Source organism: Tachypleus tridentatus, chromosome 10 (assembly GCF_004210375.1).
Source record: "Tachypleus tridentatus isolate NWPU-2018 chromosome 10, ASM421037v1, whole genome shotgun sequence".
NCBI classification, from domain to species: domain Eukaryota; kingdom Metazoa; phylum Arthropoda; class Merostomata; order Xiphosura; family Limulidae; genus Tachypleus; species Tachypleus tridentatus.
The window spans coordinates 16,955,864-16,965,020 of record NC_134834.1 but is presented as its reverse complement, the minus strand read 5'-3'; the positions used below and the strand labels follow the sequence as shown (position 1 = coordinate 16,965,020).

The following is a 9,157-nucleotide window of genomic DNA, read 5'->3' as shown; positions in this document are numbered from 1 at the left end:
CCACCCACCGCCAACTCTTGGGTTACACTTGTTTACCAATGAATAGTGGAATTGACCGTCACATTATATTGCCCCCCACGGTTGAAAGGGCGAGCATGTTTTGTGTGTCCGGGATTCGAACCCGTGACCCTCAGATTAGAATTCGAACGCCTTAATCCATCTGGCCATGTCGGGCAATGAGAAATAAACGTACCTTTAACTGGAAAAGCTGAACATGTTGAACAGTGGGGATAAATGTAAAAGTACACACACACACACAAGTTTTTTAAATTTTTGCACGAATAAAGATAATGTAGTTATTAATCTGAATATCACAGAAAAGACCAATCATTGAAATCATATTTATTAATCAAAAGTCTAAAAGTGTTATAAAGTTTCTCATTTAATTTATTATATTATTATCGAAATGTATAATTAACGTCGTAATTCTGACAGATGGCGCTTTTAGAAGGTTACGTCAAAAAGTAAGTGACGAAAACAGTTTGGGCATTTTTAAAGTTAGATTGGATAAAGAACGTACGTTTATTGCCAAGTGCACAGCTACATAACGTCTTCTGACCATCGCGGATATCGAAACCCGAATTTTACCATTAAAGCCTTCAGGTTTACTTCTGAGCTATCAAGAAGGTACACGAAAGAGTGCTATGTGACCTTTCGAAAACAAATGCTAGTAAAAAAGTTAGACTCGACTCGTATAAAGTTGTTTGGAAAGATCTGGTGCAATACGTCCCAAGCTTACTTCTTATCTTAAAGATATCTGATTACGAAAATCACTTTTAGAATGTCAAAATGTCATCTGAAACATTTCAAATACATTTTTGCAGAGGTGGAGTTCTTTTCATGCTTATGTTTTTGTGGAACTGTAATAATGTTTTACATGTATATATAGTTTACTTACGCCCCTGGTAAATGTTTGAATGTATTTACTAGTATATTTTTATAAACCCAGCTGTGCAACGTTTATGACACATATACTCGGTGCTCGGTAACATCGCATGCACAGCAGGTACGCGAGCATCCTCAGCGCTGGTGTCGCTGTGCGTCACGTGGCTATTCCCATCGCTCTTTGCGCGTGGCTGTCGAACATCAGTTGTATACCGGCATAAGCAGCAAGTAGAAGATTATTGTACCTGTCTTGTAAATATACACAGACCCTGAAGTTACAGCAGATAAGGTGAAGCAAAACGAATATATCATTTCGGGAGTCTTAACAATAACGAAAAGTCGGTAAAAGAATCCTTCTCGACGGTCGGTTTTGCTTGCACGTCAGTTTCCGGGAGGTAAGGTTGTTTTTTTCTACACAACTATACACGTACAAACTACTCACCGTTTATATCAAATTCTAGAGACAAATTTCTAGAATCCTTGTTCTTTTATTTTTTTTATAATATTCATGATTTAAATTGGTAATTTTATCTTTTCGTCGAACAACTACAGCGAAACGAACTTCGTTCTATACGAATGTTTATTTCAAGTTTCAAGTTGCATCGGCTTAACAATCAACATGCAACAGTAATATATTATGTATGTACAGGTATTACCACCAACAAAAAAAAAAAAAAGACAGAGAGAAATAGAAACGAATCAGATTGATGAAACTGACGAAGTTGGGGGATCTGATAACAAAAAGAAATGTTAGCTGTAGGTTTTGTTGTTGTTGTTTTAATTTTGTTGTGAAAAACACAGCTGTTAAACTTACCTGTAGTGGGATTGCGTTCCTATTTACATGTTGAAAAATAGTAATAATTTACCCTTTCATGCAACGTAAATTTTTTATTAGGACTATAAAAACAACCAGTGGTAAAAAACAAAGAAGCCTTCATTTCTCGCCCCCCGCTATTACAGCGGTATGTCTTCGGATTTACAACGCTAAAATCAGGGGTTCGATTCCCCTCGGTGGGCTGAGCAGATAGCCCGATGTGGCTTTGTTATTAGACAAAACAGAAACAGAAACCTTCATTTCTCACTCTAAATGGCCAGGTGGTTAAGACACTCGACTCGTGATCTGAGTGTCGCAGGTTCTAGTCCCCGTTACACCAAACATGCTCGCCTTTTCAACTGTGGGAGAGTTGTAATGTGACGGCCAATCCAATTATTCGTTGGTAAAATATTAGCTCAAGGGTTGGCGGTGGTTGGTGGTGACTAGCTGATTTCCCTCTAATCACACACTGCTAAGTTAGGGACGGCTAGCGCAGATAGCCCTCGTGTAGCTTTGCGCGAAATTCAAAACAAACTCACCCGAAAAGTTGTATCTAAATTAAATATAAGTTTCATATAAATTTATAGGCATATATATATATATATACATATTTTATTTCTTTATCAAATTACAAATTACAGTTGTTTACAATAAGGGAAAAATATTCCAAAAACAGGTGAGACGTTTCCGTCATTGGTACGATCATTCTCAAGTAAACAAGTTTTAATGAACTTTATAAAATGTTCTTACTTACAGTTAAATCTGTAACTTCTAATAAAATAATACTCGTGCACATTAAGTAAATTGAAGACAAACATATTTACTTATTAAAACTGAAGGAAAATGTACAGTATCCAAACACTTAGCTAGTGGTCAACGATATTCAAACGGTTAACCTGGAAAACTGATTAATTAATAAAAGAACCATTAAAGTGGAATAATATTCAGTTTTCACAAGTCTCTTCCCTTAATTTTTTTAATCACCAGGAGTCTCTTAAGGATTTTAGCAAGTAGTGCTGATAATACTTGCATAAGACGGCAAGTATTTTGTCCCTTCAGACAAACGCAGGCCCGGCATGGTCAGGTAGTTAAGGCACTCGACTCCTAATCTGAGGGTCGCGGGTTCGAACCCCGTCGCACCAAACATGCTTGCCCTTTCAGCTGTGAGGGCGTTATGATGTGACGGTCAATCCCACTATTCGTTGGCAAAAGAGTAACCCAAGAGTTAGCGGTGGGTAGTGATGACTAGCTGTCTTCCCTCTAGTCTTACATTGCTAAATTAGGTACGGCTAGCGCAGACAGCCCTCGAGTAGCTTGGTACGAAATTAAGAGAAACAAAACAACAGTGCTAGCCGTTCCTAATTTAGCAGTGTAAGACTAAAGGGAAGGCAGCTAGTCATCACCACCCACCACCAACTCTTGGACTACTCTTTTACCAACGAATAGTGGGATTGACCGTCAAATTATAACGCCTCCACTGCTGAAAAGGCGAGCATGTTTGGTGGACCGGATTCGAACCCGCGACCCTCGGATTACGAGTCGAACTCCTTAACCCACCTGGCCATACCGGGGCCTTGTGTACCCCGGCCTATAAGCATAGAGTACGCATGCTGAGTGTATGGTTTGTTTTTGAATTTCGCACAAAGCTACTCGAGGGCTATCTGTGCTAGCCGTTCCTAATTTAGCAGTGTAAGACTAGAGGGAAGGCAGCTAGTCATCACTACCCACCGCCAACTCTTGGGCTACTCTTTTACCAACGGATAGTGGGATTGACCGTCACATTATAACACTCCCACGACTGAAAGGGCGAGCATGTTTGGCGCGACGGGGATGCAAACCTGCGACCCTCAGATTACGAGTCGCACGCCTTAACACGCTTGGCCATGCCGGGCCCAGCATGTATAAGAACATTTCCTTTGTATAGACCTTAAAAAGAGTTAATAGATAAGACCACGCGCAAAAGGTTCAATGATTTTCAGAAAAGGCCCCAGTTTCGGTTTGTTTGTTTTTTTAATGTACAATCTCTGAAGGAAATAATTATATTATTCGTAAACACTGATAAACTATTTTTTATATTACCAAACAAAAATGATCGCCTCTAGTTCTACGTTGTCGCCTTTGAATTTTTTGAATTTCATTCGCTTTCTTCCGACACACACACACACGGCACAAAATGTTTTCAAAACACGTTGCATTACGTTATACACGTGTTTGCACAAAGTGGAACAACGACTCTGTTTTTGTTCGGTCACCTTTAGAGAGGTGATAATGCTTAACTACGTTAACAGGAAGGCACGTGTGAAAGAGTGATATGCTTGTTTCTTTTCAGAAGCCTTAGCGCGCAGTTTCAGTGATTATAACGCTACATGTCAGAACTCTAATTTTACGGAAGGTACGACAGGCCAGGTGGAACTTTTTTGTAGCTTTGTATCTCAGGACTGCTGGTATGGGTAATAACACTTTTACCAAAATAAAGCAAAGAACAACTTTTCGGCCTCCCTCAGATCATCTTGAGGTTAACATTTTAACAGGTTTGAAAAGTCTCTTTGTTAACCTGAAAATGATGTAAGGAGATCGAAACGTTGTTCTCTGCTTTATTTTGGCATAAGTTTTAATACCCATACCAGCAGTCCTGATATACGCTTTTTACTTGAAATGGGTTTCTGATCATAAAGTTTTGGAGCTTTGCGCTTAACAATAGACAAAAAAAAAAAAAAAAAAAAAAAAATTATTTGAGCGCGTTAATTCGTTCTGTATTATAACGTGAAATCTGTGAGAACACTGAAGACAGTCAATAACAGTTCGATACAATTGACTCAAGAAAAATTAAAAGAAGAAAGTGAAACATAACTTTGATCACCGGTAACTGTGCTTTGAAGCGCATTGTTAAGCCTAGTTTATCAGAAGTGGTAATTTTGTGCTGTCGTAATCTGTGCCATAGGGTGCACACCTGGGTGTATGGGTGTAGAACTGAGTTGTGAATGGCCTCTTGCGGGAAATTTCTCTTCAAATTGTCATGACCGTGCGTTAGATGGATAAATGTTCTCTCTTGTTTGATGAGTTTGTAGGTGCTATAGTTGCAGAAGAAACACGCGCATGAAAGTTAAATAGAGGGCGCTAATGACAGTCAGAAGTGATCGAGGTGATTGGATTATAGCTTGAAACATTAATTATGTTTCAATTATACAATTTAATTAGTTACGTAGTTGGTAAAGTGCTAGTACGAGGCTGGAGTATATGCAAGTAGATACATACAAACACACACAGTAACATGTAAAGTGATACGTTCACGTTCCCAAATAGACGTGACATATTTGGAGATAGACACATACAGGGACACGTATCAACATATACACAAAATAAAATATAGAGATAGCTGATATTCGCCCAGACACACGCAGATCTATCTCCACAAGGGAGGGGGGAGGGGGGCTACTAACTGTGCTAGCCATCCCTAATTCTGAAACTGGGTAGAAGGGAAGTAGTCAACATCAACCGTAGCCATCCCTTGGGCTACTTTAATCGGATAGTGGTATTTGACTGTTCTCTTTATAAGCTCTACGCCCACAAAGCGTGGAGCGCGATTTTGCAATGTCACTGAAGATTCGAAGACAGGAAATGACATTTCTATACGTGGAACCATCCCTGTTTGAAACCGTATTTGTTTTATTATATTTACTATGACTCTGATAGCGTGACACACAGAGCCATCCGTCTTGATTGTAATCTGAGGTTCGCGGGTTGAATCCCCATCACACTAAACATGCTCGCCCTACCAGCCGTTTTGGCGTTATAATGTGACGGTCAATTCCATTATTTGTTGGTAAAAGAGTAGTCCAAGAGTTGGCGGTGGGTGGTGATTACTAGCTGCCTTTTCTCTAGTATTACACTGCTAAATTAGGGATGGCTAGTGCAGATAGCCCTTGTGCAGCTTTGAGCGAAATTCAAAACGAACAAAGGTTCGACATGGCTAGGAGGTGAAGGCGCTCCACTCGTAATCTGAAGGTCGCAGGTCGAATCCCCGTCACACTACACATGCTCGCCCTTTCAGCCGTGGGGGCATTATAATGTGACGGTCAATTCCACTATTCGTTAATAAAAGAGTAGCCCAAGAGTTGGCGGTGGGTGGTGATGACTATCTGCCTCCCTCTAATCGTACACTGCTAAATTAGGGGCGGCTAGCGCAGATAGCCCTCGTGTAGCTTTGAGCGAAATTCAAAAGAAAAAACACCTGAATTTATATATATAATATAAAATATCGAAATTCTTTACAAACGCTGTTCTTTTTGTATCATATATCTCTGTCAAAAAGCAGGTGGAGGTTGTGTTTTTTCTGTTACGTGCTTCAAATGAACAAAATAAAGCAACAACAACAACAAAAATATGCGCTGTTAAATACGAACCAGAGGTTTGAGCTGCTCAGATGCTTTACAGAAAAAATCCAGCATGTGAAACACGTATAAAAGTGGAAATATGTTTAACACTAGATGAAACAAGGACTTTTAGCTTCATTGCACAAATGAAAATAGGGTTAGCTAACTGTTTCTGTACGTAGCAATAAAGGAGGGTTAGAAAAGAGGCGTTGAATAGAAACATGTCTTTTTGTCGGGAAATACAAGTTGAACAAAGCGTTAAAGTGATATTAATGACATCAAAAGGAAAAAATAGAATGTATGTCGTCTGTATGATTTCGAAAACGTGTTTTCCTTTTACAACACAATAAGATAGCAACCATTGTTACTTTCAGTTTATATCATTTCCGGTGTGTGTGCATGTGTATATATGCACGATGAATAGTGACCTCAATAGCGCATGCGCAAATATATAATTTCAAAGGAAAAATATGCAACTATTAACATGAAAACTTGCTTTGTAGTGGTGCCTATATTGATTTCTCAATTTAGAGATGACTGAAATAACCGGAATCAGATTAGTTTGAAACTTACCGATACACATTTTAAAACGTAATTACGACAAAATTAAGAAAAATATATTAAAGGTGGCGCTAGTCTCTCTTATGACTTGTCTCTTTATGTCGGCATTAAAACCTGTTTTTTAGCGTTATAAGCCTTCAAACCTACTGCTGAGCCACCAAGGAGCGTAAAGAGAAGATAGTTGTTTAGAATTTCGTTATTTTATTGTGGTATTATCGTATTTTTATATCAATTGTATATTTCCTCTTTGCTTCTAGCCGAGTGGTACGCAGTGGCGTAGCTAGAGGGGGACAAAGGGTACATCTTTCCCCGGGCGCAGCATTGGGGGGAGCAAATTGATGTTACGTAATTAGGAATTATGACTTACATTTTGTCACAAGGGGCGCGAAACTGACTTTGTCCCCGGACGCTGAAAACCCTAGCTACGCCACTGGTGGTACGTCTGAAGACATAAAGGCAAAAAAATTGCGTTTCGATACGTGTGGTGAGCACATTACAGATAGTCCATTGTGTAGCTTTGCGCTTAACAATAAAGAAACAAAAATACTGTTTTAATTATATCTTGCACATTACAGTGAATTCATACTTTATATATATATTTTAGATGATACGTAGAATTGATAATTATAGTGTATTACTACTTTGGATAATGAGGCAATCTTTTAAAATACTAAAAGAAAATACGAAACCTAATCGAATTCCTGTTGCCGAAAAAAAATGCTCTCCTTTTCGATCATTGTAATATAAAGGTCAATCCCACTATTCGTTGGTAAAAGAGTAGCCAAAGATTTGGTTCAAAAATTGAAACGTGTAGTTACGGAGTCGGGCTTTGTGACTCATTTTTCTATTTTGATAAAATTATTGAGACATATTTAGTTACAGAGTCAGACATTGTGACTTATTTTTTTATTGAAATATTGTATCACTATTTATCATGTTAAGAAAACCCAAAAATCCTATAACTGGACTGCTTTTGAAACATGGACTTTTCTGCATCGAGTGCGAACTAAACCGAAGAAATGCTCACCTTTCGAAAGCCCTCGGGCTATAGGGCTTGTATTTTTGTGTAATAGTGTAGTAATGTATAGCGTGTGCATAGCTTAGTGGTTATCATATGGGGCTATGTATCGGAAGGACCTAGGCTTGAGCAGCTGAACACGTCCTACACTATCATCTATTGGAGGGATATACAAGTAACTGAAACAGTCAGTTACACTTTTCAACTAAGAGTAACTGCGTGACTGGGTGATGTTATTGACTGGTTATCTATGCTCCTTTCTAATCAGTATTACTAAATTAAGTCACTGAACTGGTCAAATATTTAGTTAGCCCTTGTGTTGCATGCTTTTCAGGTTGAAAATGTCAAATTTATTTGTGCTATGCATACCGCAGATATATAAACTTAAATTTTAGCCTTCTAATTCCTCAAGTTTACCGCTGAGCTACCAAATATATTTATTAATCAATATATTCTGTGTTTTGTAACGTTTTTAGCGACAGTTCATATACTGTTAACCTCGCTTAAAAATGTGTGTGCGTTTCCGTATAGCAAAGCCACAGCAGGCTATCTGCTGAGTCCACCCAGGGGAATAGAACCCCTGATTTTAGCGTTATAAGTCCGTAAACTTACCACTGTACCAGCTGGAGACCTCGCTTGAAATATAAAATGGAGGATATTCAATTTTAAGATGCTATAATGTCTTAATAAGTAAGAGAGTACTTATGGAAAGGGATAAGGTATCGATTATCAGTCATTGTCATGGTAAGTAGCATAAAATATTTATGTCGACCCCCTTATACCCAATAGAACGTATACTCGGTACATGTAATTTTTTTCATATTGATTGTTATTAGTATAGTACTTAATAATAGTAATTTGTTTTTAAAACTTCCTACGTTTAGGCTTATACTTCAGGTATAATTCATGTGTTCCCCAGTGGTTCAGTGGTATGTGTGCGGACTTACAACGCTACAAACCGGGTTTCGATACTCGTGGTGGGCAGAACGCAGATATCTCATTGAGTAACTTTGTGCTTAATTCAGAACAACAATAACTTATGTACTCCAGTATTTATAATTGAGCGTCTACTGCTGATTCTTTTTTTTTTTTTTAATTTTCGACCATAATTTTAAATATCGAAAAAATTTAATTAATTATAAAAAAAAAATTACTCGAATTAATGTATCCGCAATAGCTCATTATGCCAAAGAGGACCATATGATTAATTGGAATAATACTAAAATGAACCACACGTGAAAGAATGATAACAAATGCTTTCCACTCACTTAACTCAATCATCCTTGCAGATAACGCACCAAACTCTGATTACCCCTCCCGATAATTTTGAATTGGTTAGATGATGAAAGTTTAAATGGGTAAAAAAAAAAACCCAAAAGAAAACGAAAACTATTCGTGGGTTAAGACACCAGTTCCACCCCCCGCTAGTACAGCGAATTTACAACCCTAAAGCGAGGAGTTGGATTCCCCTCAGTGGGCCCAGCAGATAGCCCGATGTGGCTTTGT

The 9,157-nt window shown here is 38.3% G+C and overlaps 1 protein-coding gene across 1 annotated transcript in view; it reads left to right on the top strand.

Annotated features, from left to right (window-relative positions):
- The first annotated feature begins 995 nt into the window (after positions 1-995).
- The window catches only part of LOC143228796 (uncharacterized), a 91,084-nt gene continuing 82,922 nt past the window's right edge, over positions 996-9,157 (top strand). The window contains exon 1 of the mRNA XM_076460158.1: positions 996-1,280. The gene's annotated coding sequence lies outside the window, so the exon portion shown is untranslated. The remainder of the gene's footprint in view (positions 1,281-9,157) is intronic.